The 18,318-nt window shown below is 43.7% G+C and overlaps 2 long non-coding RNA genes across 2 annotated transcripts; one reads left to right on the forward strand and one right to left on the reverse strand.

Annotated features, from left to right (window-relative positions):
• Window positions 1–962: 962 nt before the first annotated feature.
• On the reverse strand, window positions 963–7,102 carry LOC307215531. The gene is made up of 3 exons (XR_013838541.1): window positions 6,975–7,102; window positions 3,485–4,760; window positions 963–1,240 (listed from the first exon to the last, which is right to left on the reverse strand). It is a non-coding gene; the product is annotated as an uncharacterized lncRNA (long non-coding RNA).
• Window positions 7,103–7,985: 883 nt separating this feature from the next.
• On the forward strand, window positions 7,986–16,483 carry LOC307215537. The gene is made up of 5 exons (XR_013838556.1): window positions 7,986–8,041; window positions 9,270–9,405; window positions 11,102–11,264; window positions 14,791–14,959; window positions 16,326–16,483. It is a non-coding gene; the product is annotated as an uncharacterized lncRNA (long non-coding RNA).
• The last annotated feature ends 1,835 nt before the right edge of the window (window positions 16,484–18,318 follow it).

The raw sequence follows: 18,318 nt of genomic DNA on the forward strand, positions 1-18,318 counted from the left end.
AGGCAAGCTAGACATAGTACAGTGTTTATTCATTTTTTTAAAAAATGTACGTTTTAAAACAGCACAATCCAAAGCAAGGATCACCTACCTCAGGCATGGACAAACTCGGCCCTCCAGATGTTTTGGGACTACAACTCCCATCATCCCTGACCACTGGTCCTGTTAGCTAGGGATGATGGGAGTTGTAGTCCCAAAACATCTGGAGGGCCGAGTTTGCCTATGCCTGACCTACCTCCACCAGAACCTGCTCATATGTAAAGATCATCATCAGAGGCAAGGATGTAGCTAAGTAATTACCATATTTTTCGCTCTATAACACGCACCCAACCATAACACGCACGTAGTTTTTAGAGGAGGAAAATCTGTAGGCATGCCACCCATAGGCATTTCCTCCATAACACACACAGACATTTCCCCTTACTTTCTAGGAGGAAAAAAGTGAGTGTTATGGTGCAAAAAATACGGTAAAAGATGCAGCCCTGTGGGCCCACATGTCACAAATGTGCATACACTGTGCTGTTCGTTTCCATCACTCTCACAGCCTGGATGGCCTGTCCCATTTCACTACCTGAGGCAAAATGGGAATGTGCCACTTCCTGTTCCCCCTGCTGCCAGATAAAAATGATTTTTAGAAAGAGAGAAGAATAGGGATTCTGATTAGAGATTCTTCCGAGAACAAATGTGGATTACTGCAATAGATCTAACACACGATGATGGGCTTGAGATAATAGGGCTATGGCCTAAAAGGAAAGTGGATCACTTGAATGACACAAACTATTACAAATTGATTGGGGGAGACCCTCTATTTAGAATATGCATCTTTTTTTAAAAAAAAAAAAAAGTATGTATGTATGTATGTGTATATATATATAAAGCTTCTGTTTCCCCTCAAATGAAGATTTGGAGGGAAAACATCAATATTCCTAATCATTCCAACTCTATGATTCTATGATTCTATGATTCTTTCATCAGACATTGACAGAGCAGCATCAAGGCTTAGGGCCAAACTACACATAACACCACAATTCACAATTACATGAATAGTTTTTTTCCTTCTTTTTTACCATGGGGGGGGGATCAGGACTCTGGCATTTGGTGAGGGGGCTTTAATACTTTGCTTGGTGCTACAGTTCTAATCCACATCAAGGCTTCCACTCCTTACAATACAAAGAAGCTCCCATAGAAGCAAATGGGATTTTTCCTCCCAATACAAAACTCAGGAGCTGACCACTGACTGTGGCTACAGCAGGTGACAAAGAAGAAAAAGAAGAGTTTGGATTTGATATCCTGCTTTATCACTACCCTAAGGAGTCTCAAAGCGGCTAACAATCTCCTTTCCCTTCCTTCCCCACAACAAACACTCTGTGAGGTGAGTGAGGCTGAGAGACTTCAGAGAAGTGTGAGTAGCCCAAGGTCACCCAGCAGCTGCATGTGGAGGAGCGGAGATGCGAACCCGGTTCACCAGATTACGAGTCTACCGCTCTTACCCACTACACCACACTAACTCAAAGTGTAAAAGGTCCCCTAACTCAGACATGAGGGTCCCAGTCCCAATTGCTTTCCAATGCCTACAGTCTACTTTAAAGGCTGTTTATCCAATTGCTAATTGTGTGAGTGGCACCCCCTCTAGTTTGTCCTTTGCTCCTACCTTTCATCAGCTTCAGAAGATTAGGCAGGAAAACTTCTATCCGTTACATCCACAATTTCTTGGCAACAGTTGTGCAAAAAAGTAAAGGTAAAGGTAAAGGTACCCCTGCCCGTACGGGCCAGTCTTGACAGACTCTGGGGTTGTGCGCCCATCTCACTTAAGAGGCCAGGGGCCAGCGCTGTCCGGAGACACTTCCGGGTCACGTGGCCAGCGTGACATCGCTGCTCTGGCCAGAGCCAGAGCCGCACACGGAAACGCCGTTTACCTTCCCGCTGGTAAGCGGTCCCTATTTATCTACTTGCACCCGGAGGTGCTTTCGAACTGCTAGGTTGGCAGGCGCTGGGACCGAGCAGCGGGAGCACACCCCGCCGCAGGGATTCGAACCGCCGACCTTTCGATCGGCAAGTCCTAGGCGCTGAGGCTTTAACCCACAGCGCCACCTGCGTCCCATGTGCAAAAAAGTACTTTTCTCTAATTGAGCACATTGAAATCTCATTGAAAGACAATTTCATTTAGTTGACAGGTACTAAATCAAGCAGGGGTTCTACTTGGAAGGAGAACCATGAAAAACAGGGGTACAGAACATGTGACAATGAGGCAAAGTTGCATCTACAGGAGTCCTTGCAGCTGAATTAAAACTGGAACACTGAACTGGAAATTGAGGCAGAAATATGCAGCTGTCCCTTATGGGGATTGAACCTGCGACCTTGGCATTATCAGCACCACAGTCTACCAACTGAGCTATAGCCCTGCACTTTAATCCCTGCTGAGACTTTGAAATCCAGGCTAATTAAGTTGCAGTAGCAGTAACTAGCTCAGGTACTGGAATTTTATTGTAAACTGCTTTGGGAGTGGATCTTAGCTAAAAAGTGTGGTACAAATAAAATGAAATCATTTCCTTGTGGCTTCTGGATGCCAGGTGAAAGAAGTATTGTATCTTCCATCTCTAAATTGTGATGAGGGGAGTGGCTGGGGAAACTCACCCAGATGGACAGGGTATAAATAATAATTATTGCATGACCAGGCGGTGACAGCCCCAGCCCCCAGGGATCATAAGGAAGGAGTAAAGACTCTGAAAATGTTATATGGAATTAAAATTATGCCACAACTTTATTAAACTTCCAAATGTAGGAAGACCTTGGCTTGGCCCAGCCCCCCAGTCGGGGGGAACTTGGGCTCATCAGGGTAAATGGGATATGGGGGTGATCTGCGAGATGTGTAGCAGGCAGCCAAGCCTATGTCCCTGCACGCAGGGTAGTTCACTGACAACCTTTCAGTGTATGGCCAGTGACACCCATATATATATAACCCCTTTAAGAGGGGGACCCTGGAATCACTGCCGCAGGGGGGTGAGTCACCACTTCACACACACACACCCATATAGGGAAGAAAAGACTAAAGGATTCCACCCAAGGCCATAACCGCCAAAGTTGTGACGAAATGCTACGGGGAAGACAAAACCTGCCAATGCAGGAAAATTTCTTCCCGGTCCTTCAATAGCAACCAGTCAAAGACTGTAGCAGCGCCCGTTAAACAGGAAGAAAAAGTTAACCTGCAAACAAGAAACATCAAACAAACGGAGGGTAGGGAGGGTGAATCTCCAGAGCCGACTGTCTGGCTATTGTCAGCTCCACCCCCTATTTATAAATGGGGCTGGCCCCACCTCCCAGCAAGAAATTTCATTACTGAGGCTGGGCGTGAACCTCCAAAAATTAACACTGAGAGGCAAACCAGCCCCTGTTTGCCAGTAAGCTCCCTTACTGGTTCTAAAATTCTTAATGGTAAATTGAGCTAACATTCATTTTTCCCTCTCTATGTTTAATTGCTTCAGCTTACCTCTTCTTCATCTTCTTCTTTTTAAATAAATTCTTTGGAGACAAATTGTGTCACTATGGTACAGCACCGCATTCAAGCTAGCTCTATAAAAACAGCCTCAAAAGTACCATTTTTGTCTGAGACAAGATGATTTTTCTCCTGTCAGTCACAGACCTTGAGAGGAGCTGTAAAAATAACCACAGTGGCTTTTAGCCAATAGACTTCTTTGACAGCATCACAAAAATGCTTCCAGCTCAGTAGTTTCATATCTACTGATACAAACACTTGTGCTGGCCCAAATGCTGAAATCTGGATTAGTGGTCCTCTATCATTTGGCCTCATAGAATTGTTTGGTGTCTGACAGAGCCTGACTAGAGTGAGACGTGAGGGAAGGAAGGAAGGAATATCTGTAAATGTATGTGATACATTAAGAAGTGTTGGTTTTTCTTCCAGGATTAGAAGTGAAACAGTGGAGCTGGACTCTCCTTGCCTCCTTGTACAGAGAGAAATATCCTTAAGGGGCCTCAAGAGTGCATGGCCCCCTTACTACATCCCTGGGAGGAATGGGCAACAGTCATGGGAATGGCACTAACAATCAGGGTTTTTCCAGACAACCTGCTCATCAAGCATTGCTCCTGATTGGCTGGCACAGAGCTGACACGACGGTTAGATCACGCCCAGCCTTTACTTAGCATTCATTTTTAGTTTTTTATGGGGTGGCTATATGACAATGAATATTCATCCTGCATCCAACCTGATTTGCTTGCAGGCTGTTTACACATCTCTGCATTAATCATGCATTAATATCACATTTTTCAATCCATTCCCCCGTCACTTAACAAATCAAAAAAAGTCTGTTGTTTTTGGGGTGGATGCATTGTGCTAGGGCTACAGTGCTTTAAGCCACTTTAAACATACAGACTTAACACGTGCAACTCTCAGTGGTCTTTCCTAACCTCACCAATTCACCTAGCAGCCAAGATCAGGTGGGTTTTCAGAAAGAGAATCTATGCCAGAATGGCATGCCATAGGGCTCTAGGTGAATGGTGGAGTCAAACACCCAAAGTCATTACACTAGGGTTTCTAGGAAAATCTTTATATGACAGCATCAAAGTTATATTACTTATCACTGCTTATACGTAGATTAGAATACATGACGGGATAAAGTTAGCCATCAAATACCAACAATAAACTGTTGGGTGTACTGGTAGCTGGATGGATTGGTGTCATGCATAACAGCACTTCTACCTGCTGGAGATACTTGCCTGAGTGCTACCAGTATCCTCATGTCCTGATCCTGTCATCACTATAACAAAGAGAGAAAAAGAATTATCCAGCAGTTCCTTTCAAGGGTTGCATTTACAGTGTTTATCCCATAAGCATTAGTGGTATTATGCAGACTTAAGTGATATTTCCCAACTAAAACGGATTGGCTAATCATATTGGATGGGATGCCACTGTCCTGCCTTTCCACTGCAACTCTTCAGATGCTCACACACATAAAAACACACACACACACAGCTGTTCTTGAAGTTCAGGCGACTCTCTAAAGCAGAATTTAACATGGCATGAAGGCTGCCAGGAAACGCAGTTAGCAAAATCTGAAATAGTTCTGGGTTGACATTTTTCAATTGGCACAGAGAAGAGTGTTAATGCAGGAAACAACCCACCCACGTATATTCAAACACTTGAAATGTAAATAGCTATCTTAGTAAAAATAGCTTCCTACTTCCAAAATTACATTTTCTATTTATGGTCAATGAAAATTATTGTACCATGCAATTATGAGTTATTATGGGTGCGTAACTCCTATGCTCATTTCCCCTAATAGCTTAACATTTCAATATTCTAGGGTAAAGAAATTGTGTGAGTACTTTCATGATAGTCACTGCCTACTAAACTGGAATAAAAATTCTGTAAATTTCCTAAAATCTTTATTACGTTCCAAGTGAACCTTGCAAATATGATTTTAATGGACATATCTCAGCAACCTAATCCTTAGATATCTGTTCCATCCTCTGTGAGCCAAACTAAAGAGTATCTTAAATATGTCTTTGCATTTGTGTGTATGTGGTTTTTGAATGAAAAGCAGCTAGGGGGTGGGGCTACAATCTGGATAGTTTCTCCTGGTCCCATTGTCATGATGAAAATACCCCTTTAGAGGGACTATTTGCCCCAGCCACTTTTGGTGTCAGTTAGTGGAGAATCTTAGTCAGGACCACAGTGCAGGGGAATTACCGGTAAAAACCCCTCCATCTACTCAATGTTCCTGATCTAGATCAGGATCCCAAACCAATTTCATTTTAAACACAAACATGGGTGTACAAGGAGACATTTAATGAACCCCACTTACAGATTCAAAATAGAAAAGTTATATAGCCAGAATGTTCTATAAACATTTTGTAAAGTTATAATAGTACTCATTTGATGGTAATTTGAACACTCATATTTACAGATAGCAGTATCCTTACACTAGAGGAAGCTACGACAAATGCTACACTGTTAGCAAAAGGGTGTGGAGTGGGGTATACCGCAAAGGCCTATGATCTCCCAGGACTCATTTTCTCTCCTTTGAGTTGGTGTTATGTTGTGGTAACAGAAGACATAGCATAAAACATTCCCAATAAAGTCAGTGGGCAGCCCTAGAACATAGATTTTCCACTTCTTAGCCCTCCAGTCCCACAGCCAGTCATAGGTAAAAGCCCTACCAAGATAACACAGATAAACAGAGTCAGCCCTAGCATTAGGCAGGGAGGCAGTTGCCTCAGAATGCAGATGCTTTGGTGAGGATAAGAAGAAGAAGAAGAAGAGTTTGGATTTGATATCCCACCTTTCACTCCCTTTAAGGAGTCTCAAAGCGGCTAACATTCTCTTTCCCTTCCTTCCCCACAACAAACACTCTGTGAGGTGAGTGGGGCTGAGAGACTTCAAAGAATTCTGACTGGCCCAAGGTCACCCAGCAGCTGCATGTGGAGGAGCGGAGACGCGAACCCGGTTCCCCAGATTACGAGACTACCGCTCTTAACCACTACACCACACTGGACATGTGATGGAGAGGTGTTGGAGAACAGAGCTGTGGGTGCCAAGCAGCCTACCATCCAGTGCACCTCCTAAAAAAGCCCTCTGTCCATATGTGCAGTGCATGGCATCATCCTCTTGGCAGCATCAAAGCAAAATTCAACTGTCAATCTAGTTTGCTTCTGTATGTGGAATAAGGGAGGGCATCCTCTTGCCCTTTGCCTCAGGCAACCACATGTCTTTAGCTCCTCCTTCAAATAAAATATATCAAGATGTGCAACCTAAAGTTTCATCCTTATGTCTTTAGAACTATAGGCACACAAAAGAGAACACAAAAGAGATAACTTTGCACAAACTGAACACTATGCACAGAAACTGAACATCCACCATGGGGGGGGGGGAGGCAGCACAGTGTTCCAATAGCGTAGTATTCCCATTGCAGTATCCCAAACTTGTCATTTTGATTTTATAAGCAGGATTGTACTTCTAGTACCTTAAGCTTTTGTATTGTTGTTGTTGCCATCAGTTTAGAGTTGGGAATGCCACTTATATCTCATTATTATTTGGTAAAAAAAATGTTGTTTATCTAACAAGTAAATAATATGTAACATTACAACAGGCCACTGTCAAAATGCCATATTGTCTTCCTCTCTCCCATCTGAATTCACAATTTATAATGTTAGCCAGGAAACCTACAATGGTCATACCAATTGCATTTTTTTCTGCATGTTATTTGCAGGTGGATCTCTTTCTTCAAACATAGAAAGTTTGGGGGCAGGGAAGGGAGGAGTTGCTTCAAAATTATGGAATTTGTGGCCCTGTCTCACACTATACATCTACATTCTGGATCGTATGCAATGCTGCAGTTTCACTCATGCAACAGATTTTTGCTTTTCCCACAGAACCTCCTTCTCTTCTCTTTCCTGCAGCCACCCCATGAGGGATGTTGGCATCCAAAACACATATTAAAGGGTTAATTGAAGAGCTGTAGAACTCTAGAATGTCATACACTCTGTGGCAGTTATTTCAGTTGGTACAGTTATGGCAGTTAGTAGGCCAGTTTCAACAGAGCAACAGGTATGTTGTGTTGTGCTGCTGCCTCAATGTCAGTCAGTCTGTAAATGTTAGTCAGCCTTCGATACAAATCTATGTAAGATGTTTTAGCAACTTAAGAAACATCCACCTGCATTGTATATTTTAATCTGCAAGCACAAATACACTAAGTAAAAGTTATATGTTACTTAAACTTTAACAGAGAGTGTCTTGCGCAGGTGTGGGGGGTTTTTTTGGGGGGAGAACTAATTAAAGGCTGATTCCACATACAGTTGTACCTCAGAAGTCGAACGGAATCCATTCCAGAAGTCCATTCAACTTCCAAAACGTTCGGAAACCAAGGTGCGGCTTCCGATTGGCTGCAGGAAGCTCCTGCAGCCAATTGGAAGCCGCAGAAGCCAAGTCGGATTTTTGGGTTCCAAAGAACACAAACCGGAACACTTACTTCCAGGTTTGCGGCATTTGGGAGCCAATAATGTTCAACTCGCAAGGCTTTCAGGATCCAAGGTACAACTGTACTCTGCAAATGGGAATGAGAGTCTAATTCCCACACACCCATGCACCCACAAAATCTGGTTCAGAAGGCTGGGGGACTCTCTGGAACATTGGGGGGGTTGGTGTGGGTGCTGGAAGAGGAGATGATGGGGAGGTTCTGTTGTGCAACCAGAGCAGCCCTTCCAAGGGGAGTTCTGCTGTGTAAGTGGAACACAGCTTGTGCAGCAATGGATGCAACCCTCTATTTCTACAAATAGTCTGCAACATTTTGTTGGAGGTTCTGTCTCCTCCCATCCTTGCACAGGTGCTACTGTTCAGGGTTTCTGCCAGCCAGCCAGCCCTGCTGTCCCTCAGGATGCTATAAGCTGCAAGGAGCTCACAGGCATTCTCATTTCCCTGTTTTCCATTTTTAAGCAGACTTGTTCTGTGTTTGTCCAGAGGGCACAGCTAAAAACAAGGGGGGGGGGATTGTAGGGTGGCCAATTTCAGATTAACACCAGGAGACTAGTGCAAGACAGTAAAATGAATGCTTTTCTAATATTGCAGAACATGGTCAGATCCCCAAACACAAGAAACTCCTGCAGATCTCTTATAACTATGCTAGATCATTCCAATGTTCTGTGAGAGAACTGTATAGATGCAGTTCTGAGGTGATGTGGTGAAATCCCAAGTCAGTTCTACCAGCTGAGTTCTCCCTCAAAAACATGTCTAAATCCTATCTATAGAGAAATTAGTCAATAAATTACAAGGACTACACATCAATTAGCTCAATCTTCACCAAGCACATCATTTCGTTACTAAAACATCACTAAAGGGATGTGTACACAGAGACTTAACTAGTTTTGAGTACTTACTTTTAGAATACAGACACAGTACAAAAGGATTAGTTTCAAAGATTTAATCTTTATTGAATGATAAAACAACAAACTCTCTTCATTAAAGGGAATATGGGGAAAGACATAGAACAAGTAGTTTCAGATAATGAGGCATGATCAAATATCTGGAATAGACAGCTAGTAAAATCCACTTCTGTGATGGCTGGGGAATGTTCTTTGAAATTGATTCATCACCCTTGAATTTAGCACACTGGCCCTAAAGGATACAATTCTTGGAAGGGATGTGAGACTCAAGGGTCTTATGTACACTCCTAGTTGGAGAAGGTTAGACTATTAATATAATTCTGGCTTAGATCTTTTATATGGTTTGGGGTAGTATTCCTAATGTATCAACTCCACTTCAGGAATAAAACTAGGATACTCAGAACTTCAAAACCGGGACAAGAAGAATTTTAGAACCATCTCTGAGAGCCAGTGTCTGTATCTGGATGGAGAGGTGTACTCAAAACTTCTGCAAATGCATGACCCCTCAGGCTTTGAGTGAGTACCTGATGTGTCCAAAGATATGCATGTTTGAGAAATTCAAGAGTTGTGATTCCTATGTACAATGAGCTGATCTTCTCAGACTGATGTGCGGATCAGAACTTAACAATCCACCACATGTATTTTGCCACATGTAGTGGTACACTTCTCAACATTTTAAATGTATCAGCATATACATATAAACATGGGACACAGGTGGTGCTGTGGGTTAAACCACAGAGCCTAGGACTTGCCAATCAGAAGGTTGGCGGTTTGAATCCCCGTTTGACTGGCCACTGACCTGATCCAGCAGGCTCTTCTTATGTCCTCATATCCTTAATAACAATTCATTTCTCTGACAGCTGGTCCATATGAAGGGGAAGGCCATAGCTCAGTGAAAGAACATTTTTACATGCAGAAGGTCCCAGGTTCCATCCCTGAAGGAGCGTCTCCACCCCCATCGTTCTGCCCGGACACTGAGGTCAAGCGCCAAGGCCCTTCTGGCGGTTCCCTCACTGCAAGAAGTGAAGTTACAGGGAACCAGGCAGAGGGCCTTCTCAGTAGTGGCACCCGCCCTGTGGAATACCCTCCCACCAGATGTCAAAGGAAAAAGCAACTAACAGTCTTTTAGAAGACATCTGAATGCAGCCCTGTTTAGGGAAGCTTTTAATATCTGAAGGACTATTGTATTTTAAAATTTTGTTGGAAGCCGCCCAGAGTGGCTGGAGAAACCCAGCCTGATCGGTGGGGTATAAATATCATCATCATCATCCCTGCCACAAGGCCATTCATAGGGGATGGTGGGAATTCTAGTCCAGTAATGTGGAGGGCTAGAGGTTCCCCACCCTGGTATACAGCTTCAGAATGAAAGCACAGAAACAATGATTCAGTAATAACACAAAGTAAAAGAAAGTAACTGTTCTGTTAAACCAGTAATCAAGAATCTGTAAGGAATGGCTTTATCAAGCAAATTTATTGCAAGCAATGAAAAAAATGTGCAATCATACATGAAGCCTTTCTTTAAAATAACACTTTAACACTAATATTAATTGTACAGGTTTCCTATATAATTTTATTCTTGAAGGATGTGCAGGGGGAGACAGGAGCATCATTCACAGCCATGAACTTACAGACATATTTTGTAGGTATCACTGCAGGAGTCTCACTGCCAACGTAAACATCAATGAATGGCAATTTTGTCACTGACCTCTTTGGGTAAAGGATCAGAATGCAGCTAATTAAAGCTGACAGCATCTATCAAGGCTTTTGAGCTACTGCAAGGCTCCTTGGGAAATACCTGATTACTTGTGTGAAAAGGGAATTGAAAGATATTTTTCATCTCCTAATATATCATGAGGATTTCTTTCATCATGGTATCATGATCTTCGGGCTCATCCACAAGGTGCTGTAATTTAAAGAATGCCCATCCTTGACTCCCAGAGAAGAAAAAGAACAGCATTATCAGGACTGCTTAAGCAGGTGCTGGCAAGGCAGTAAACAGACTGAAGGCATTGGTATTTGACCGATTCTCCTCTGCTGAGAGAGCACTCAAATATTCTTGCACCGTTCACTTGCAATCCAGACCCTGAAAAGGGAGAGAGACCCTTCAGCTGATACTACAAGTGGTGCTCAGGGGAGACTTCAACTGTAGCTGCTTCAATAAATGGCATATGCTGTACAAATGATCACTCTCTTCTCTTTCTCTTCCTGCCAGTCCTTCATGGTTACTTTCAGTGTCCCTTAGTCAGCTGCCAGAAGAAGTTGAGGGCCCAGGAGCTGACACCGCAAAGCCTGAGGGAACTTCATTGCTATACAGCAAGGAGACAGAAAGAGAGAAAGAGAGAGAGATTTGAAGAATATATATAGCTGCCAGTTATGTGCCCCCATGCCTGTGGTTCAACTAGTGCAGGAAAAATGGGATATAGGCATAATTGGCTCTCCTACATCCTTTGGGATGGCTGTTGCTACCTGGTAACATCTTCCTACCTTCCAGCAAGGCAAACACCATCAGCCCCATGTGTACTATACAAACTTCTTCTTTCTTATGCTTTCATGCTGAAATGGAAAAATGACAAGAGGAAAAAAATATATAAAACCTGTTGTCATTTCATAAACAATTAAGATTTGAAGATATAAAATATAATGAGAATAACAAAGCTGCAATCCAGAGTGCCGTTATATGTCTTACCATGTTCAAGATTATAGCCTAGAGATGAGATTTATTTTGCTGATGGCATGCATTAAACTACATTACTGTAGGTAAAGGTAAAGGTACCCCTGCCCGTACGGGCCAGTCTTGACAGACTCTGGGGTTGTGCGCCCATCTCACTTAAGAGGCCAGGGGCCAGCGCTGTCCGGAGACACTTCCGGGTCACGTGGCCAGCGTGACATTGCTGCTCTGGCGAGCCAGAGTCGCACACGGAAACGCCGTTTACCTTCCCGCTGGTAAGCGGTCCCTATTTATCTACTTGCACCCGGAGGTGCTTTCGAACTGCTAGGTTGGCAGTGCCCTATTAACATATATTACAGTATCTATTTTCTAAAGACACAACTCTTCTTCTACTTTGATTTTATTTATCAGGATTTTAGCATAACCATTCCTGGAAATTAAGAAACAACATTTCGTACAGCTACACACCTCTCTGGGAGTAATGGGCCCTTTTCAGTGTTGCTAGAGCTAATCAGTGAATTGGTGTTTTTCACTTGCACTTTAGCAAGACTCAGGAGGACACTTCCAGACTGTGACCATTTTGTGACAGGTTTAAAAATTTGAGCCATGTGACTGAGGTGGATTTGGTGCTCTTGTGAAACAAATCCATGTCCCGTCCCCCCCCCCCCCCCGAAAAAATAATTTTTGTGGCAAAGAAAGCGATAGGGAAATGCAGTAGAAAATGTGAAATGAGCATTGTTTCATGTGATGCCATACCACTTTCCCACAAACAAATTAGAATGAATACTCAGTGAGAGACCAACAATTTATAACCTCCCCACAAACTTTGTGTAAACAAATCAAGATGAATACTGAAAAAACAAGTAATTTGGAAACAACTTGAAACTAAGGAGAGGATTCAATAGCATTTGCACCTCTACAATTCCATTAAAACTTGTGGGACTGTGCCATCACAATGATCAGTGCTGAGTAAGGGAACAACCAATTCCTTTCACATAAAAAGTAAAACTATCAGATTATGCAATGGAAACTCTCCTGGGTCTTTGATGATTTTACTGTGATTTTGAAGTCTTGGTGCTCGAAAGCATGTAGGCAAACTCTTCTAAAATTAGATAATTGTTCATTGATATGCCAGTCATTTTGCTGCCTGTTCAATATAAGCTTCCTATAAATATACATTACAGACATATATTTTTTTAGAAATATAGGCTTGTTACCTAAAAATGAACATTATTGTCAGAATTCTCGTGTTGTTGATTTCTTGCAGCACCTCAAGACACTATAAGAAGTCCATAACACAGCAATCAATTTCCCTTTTAACAAAGGTATCAAGATCAATATCCATTACTTGATGCTTCAGCTGTAGTTGCAGTCTCTCCCAACAGTGCCCTCATAGCTCCCAAAAACACTTATCACTGTCCTCAATCCTATTGGCATATTTTTTAATTTGATACTTTTGATATTTTACAAGCCAGTGCAATTACAATATCAGATAGCCTTTGCCCATAGATTGAACCATAATAGCAAATTATATTTTACAATCCTAAGGAAGCTGCTGATGAAATGTACCTGTGTCCCTTGAACCTGAAATCATGGGGAAAGCAAAAGTTCACCTTCCATTCAGATTGTAAATTTCTGTCAGTGAAAAGCTTTGTGCCCTATAAAGTTGAGCTCCCTCCACATACAAAATGCCTCGCTCCCACATACAAAAAAATGCTCTCCTACTTAGAATCAGTAAATTTGGAGGTCAGCATTTCAGCATTGTTTTTTTTGGGGGGGGATGTTGAAGCAATTTGTAAGTTTTGTGGGTTTCTTTTTCTTCGATTTTAAAATATATGTTGTCTACTCACTACCAAAATGATGAAGGCTGGCTCTACTATTAGGCAGAGTGAAGTGATTGCCTCAGGCAGCAGCTGCAGGGGAACAGCAGAGCCCCTTTAACACTTCCTCCTGAGCCTTTGCCTGTACAATTTCCTTGGAGGACACAGCTGTGTGTTGTCAGACTTGGGTGTTGTGGAGGACACCATCCTATCGTCAGTATACAACTGCCAGTCCAGTCAACTTCCACACATGGAATGGAGGGGGTGCCATCTTGTCCTCCACCTCAGGCCTCACAGAGCTACAATTCACAGAATGGTCTAACAGTCCATCCCTCTTCCCAGGGAACTCTGGGAACTATACCTCTGTGGAAGGAACAGGGGCCTCCTAGCAACACTCAGCACCCTTAACAAACTACACTTACCAGAATTCTTCGGGGGAAGCCATGGCGGTTTAAAATGGGCCTTACTAAATAAACATGCAAGAAGGGAGAGGAGGGATGCACGTGGTAGCTCTCTCTCTCTCTCTCTCTCTCTCTCTCTGTGTGTGTGTGTGTGTGTGTGTGTGTGTGTGCATCCCACCACACCCTTCTACTAGTTGGAGAGTGATTAATTGCAGTAGGAGGTCTTCTCTGCTTCTGTAGGCACATTGCACACTTGTTCCCACTCATGTATTCTACTAGTACAGATGGTACCTCGGTTTACAAACTTAATCCATTCCTGAAGTCCGTTCTTAAACCAAAACCATTCTTAAACCGAGGAGCGCTTTCCCTAATGAGGCCTCCCACTGCCAGTGCCCTTCCACTTTTCAGCTTCCATTTGAGACCAAGGTGAAGTTCACAAACTGGAACACTACTTCGGGTTTTGCAGAGTTCGTGAACCAAATAGTTCATAAACAAGACTGTTCATAAACCGAGGTACCACTATATTGCAATAGGGCGATTGTCAAAACAGATTTGATATGCATAGCTGTCAACTTTCAGATTTGAAAATAAGGGATCAGCATCGTTGAAAATAAGGGATCAGCAGCCAACTGTCCAACCATCTCGTCCTCATGGTTCTATGTTACTAGTGAGCAAAGTTACCCAGTCAGGATTTGAATCTTGGTCCTAACTTTTGGGGTTAAGTTTCTATTTAGCTGTCCATTAATACTGACAAACCGTATCTCCCATTCATCTCTCAGATCCCCTTGTAAATCTAAAGTACTGGCCTCACCACATCCTGCAGTAAAAAAATTCCCCAAGTTAATTACACATTGTGTGAAGGTAAGTGTGTGAAGCTACAGCATTCCTACTATCGGCTTAAGTGACACATTCACTTTCTCTCTCTCTCTCTCTCTCTCTCTCTCTCACACACACACACACACACACACACACACCCACAGAGAGAGAGAGAGAGAGAGAGAGAGAGAGAGAGAGAGAGAGAGTAGAGCCCCTCCGAGCCAAAGGCCCAAAGGCAGAAAGCCCAGCCAGCAGTCAAACGAAGCCTCGAGCAGTGGTTCCCACAGCGCAGCAACCCGGCAAAGGGATACAGCAGCAAGGAAAACTACACGGTCACCTCTCCGCTGGGAAGCGCTGAAGCAAAGGTGAGTCCCCAGGCAATGAGGCCGATTTGATTGGCACAAGGCATGCAAGCTCCACCCCCCCAGTCGTTCTCAGACTCTTTATTGGTGAGCAATGCAGCCGAGCAACACAGTTGAAGAGCCTCCCTGGCTGGCAGGGAAAGAGAGGAGCTGCTTCCTTTGAAATCCGGGAAATTTACAGGATATCAACAATCCAGGATAGCAGCGGGAAATGGCGCTGGAATAAGGGAGTTTCCCGCCAAATAAAGGAAGGTTGACAGCTATGTTGATATGCTTTATCAATTAATTTACATGAAAGCATTCTCTTGAGTGATTCGTATAGTAAAACATACTATTTATAAATTTATATAATATCTAAACAGGCAAAAAATATGTGTTATCTGAGACATGAATATTCCAAATGGACTTTCCTGCCAGTTAAAATGGTGTTAGGAAGGCATGCCCTGCATTGCCCCCTGTAAGCTTCTCCTTTACAATCTTCCAGTGGCTGGGTGCATGGCAGCAGCTTGATACGTACACAATACAGACATAACACCTGGGCACAAAATCTATTTATTCCCTGGTGCTCTCTGGGGATGATACACTGAATGAAGAAAAATAACATAGCAGAAGCTTCAATGTGTTTAAGCCTCTGGCTGACACAATGTAATAGAGGAACGAAGGCTTGAGTTGAGGACACTTCATTGATCAAGGACTAACTCTGGCAGCCCACTGTAGGCAGTCACCCAGAAAAAATTCCTAAAGCACAAGAAAGATGATGACATTAAACAGGTTGTACTTGTTAACATGCAAAAGAAACTGAAACTCAGAGGCGGACAAGACAATCAGGACATTAAAATGGAGTAGAATATATGGGGAAAAGTTAGAGCTAGGAGGCTAAGGAAAACTGAACTGTTTCCAGTAAGAAGGGCTTTTAAAACATCTTATCGTTTTTCATTGTTTCCCAGCGCCATCCTTCTGGAAAGTTGTGGATTGATTCCTGTAAACAAAGCCAGTCTATATTTGTAATACAAGCAGCATGGTTCCTTCCCTGATCAACTCTTTCTCATTAAACTCAGAAGAGTTAACATCAAACTGAACATGTAAATCATATAGTTTATATTAAAATTTTGCTTTGAACATCTAAACCTGACCTGACAATATCTGAGCTGAAATATCTTACTTCCAGCATTTTAAAAGTTAGTGTACAGGTAAAGGTATCATCTCATTAGCTTTCATCTTATTATTCATTTATTTAGAGGATTTGCACTCACACTTGAGCGTAAAAATTCCCAGAGCATCTTACATAAAATCAATTAAAACAAGACTTTCTCTGCTTTCAGCTACATAACCTTCATTATTACACTTTTTATTCTGCTGTTTTTCTAAGGAGCTCGAACTGGTGTTCACAACTGTTTGGCACTGATGGCGTACTTTCAAAGGGGATATCATGCACCCATCAGCTGATTAGTGCCAAGAAGAGACAGTGTGAAATTGTTAACTGATGTCATAATGACATTATGTGAATGACAGTTAAGTGGTCCTGCCCATGTGACAGTGTTGACCCAATGGTGGTAGGGAAGCTAAGGGTTTGGTCTCACTCTTGTTGTTAAACATCCTTTCCATTGGGTGATGTCTGGGGCTACTGGGCCTAGCCTGCTCCTAGGCAGCTACTGTGTTAGTACTAAATTTGGCTCCATAACAGCTGCCTCTGCAGGGGGCTACCCCAGGAGGCCAGGGAGCATGCCAACCCATGGAGCAAGCACACATGGAAGGGTTGTCTCTTGCTTGCTAGCCTGACAGGAAGAGTAGTGCCCAACTATTAACCTTCCCCATAAGGTCCCAAGGTAGGTTACAACAATATATTCAGGTCCAAACCGGAAGGGGGGTGTGTGAAATGGTGGACATTAAACAAAAGTGATGGGTTCCACAAAACAAAATACCTGAATGGTCAAAGCCCAGGTGTGCTGGTCCCGGGGGAAAGGTACCGTGATCGTAGTCAGAGTTCACGAGATGAGAGGCGAGGTCCGAAACAGGGAGCCGGGCGGGGAACAGGAACGCTGGGAGGTCAGAAGCAGAAGGCTGGGCAGGGAACAGGAACGCTGGAAGGTCAGAAGCTGGGAGCCGGGCGGGAACAGGAGCGCTGGAAGATCAGAAGCAGGAGGCTGGGCAGGGAACAGGAACGCTGGAAGGTCAGGAACAGGAGGCCGAGCAGGGAACAGGAACACTGGAAGGTCTGAAGCCAACAACGACGTTGCTCCCACAACCTGGGACCGGGCTGACTGACCTTTATCTTCTTCTAAGGCCAGGGGCAGTCCCGGCCCCCAGGAGCCCCGCCTCCTCTGGCCTTAAGGCGAGCACTCCTCCTGGGAGCAACCAGTTCCCTTCGCCTCTCTGCCCTAAGCCTCTGTAGTTCAGGAGAGGCCGAAGGGTTACTGGGCCCCGGAGGAGGCTCACCTGTAGCCACTGAGTCCTCAAGCACCTCTGGGGCCAGAAGGGTTTCACCTGGTGCCTGCTCCTGAGGATCTGACACAGGTGCAGGCTCCTCAGAATCTAGGCCTTGCCCCAGTTCAGCCGGCCCTGGAGGCGGGGACTCCTGTGCAGGCTGGGATTCCTCTGGTTCAGCCTCTGAATCGGAATCCCAGGCCATCACACCAGGGTAAATTATTACTCTTGTTGTTGCTGTTTGTTTATTACATCTCTATTCTGCTCTTAAACTGAAAATCACAGAGTGGTTCACAATATAAAAATACAAAATGAAAATTCAGAATACATAATAAAGCAACACAAACCAATAACCCCCTCCCACAGAAACATTTAAAAGGCCATAGAACAGGCATAGGCAAACTCCCACCCTCCAGATGTTTTAAGACTACCATTCCCATCATCCCTGACCACTGGTCCTGTTAGCTAGGGATGATGGGAATAGTAGTTCCAAAACATCTGGAGGGCCAGAGTTTGCCCATGCTTGCCATAGAATGTTAATCAACCCAATGCCTGGTTGAAGAGAAACATTTTCACCTGGTGCCTAAAGATATGTAATGAAAATGCCAGGCAAGCTGCCTCTGGGAGAACATTCCACAAGTGGGGAGCCAATACAGAAAAGGCCACTTCTTTTGCTGCCACCCTCTGGAACTCTTATGGAGGAGGCACCCAAAGAAAGGCCTCAGATGATTATTGCAGGGTTTGGGTTGGTGTGTCTTCTGATAACCATCAGAGAGAGAATGGGCTCGTAAAGGATGAGACTGGACCAGAAATGGGAAGAAAAGGATGGAAACTAGGGAGCTATCTTCCCTCCCCCACAAAGAGAAAGAGGTAATGGAGTTGGGACAATTGAGATCTCTACCTCTCCTCTCAGAATTGGTCCCCTCCAACCAAGATCA

The sequence above is a fragment of the Podarcis cretensis genome (assembly GCF_951804945.1).
Source record: "Podarcis cretensis genome assembly, chromosome: 4".
Lineage (NCBI taxonomy): Eukaryota > Metazoa > Chordata > Lepidosauria > Squamata > Lacertidae > Podarcis > Podarcis cretensis.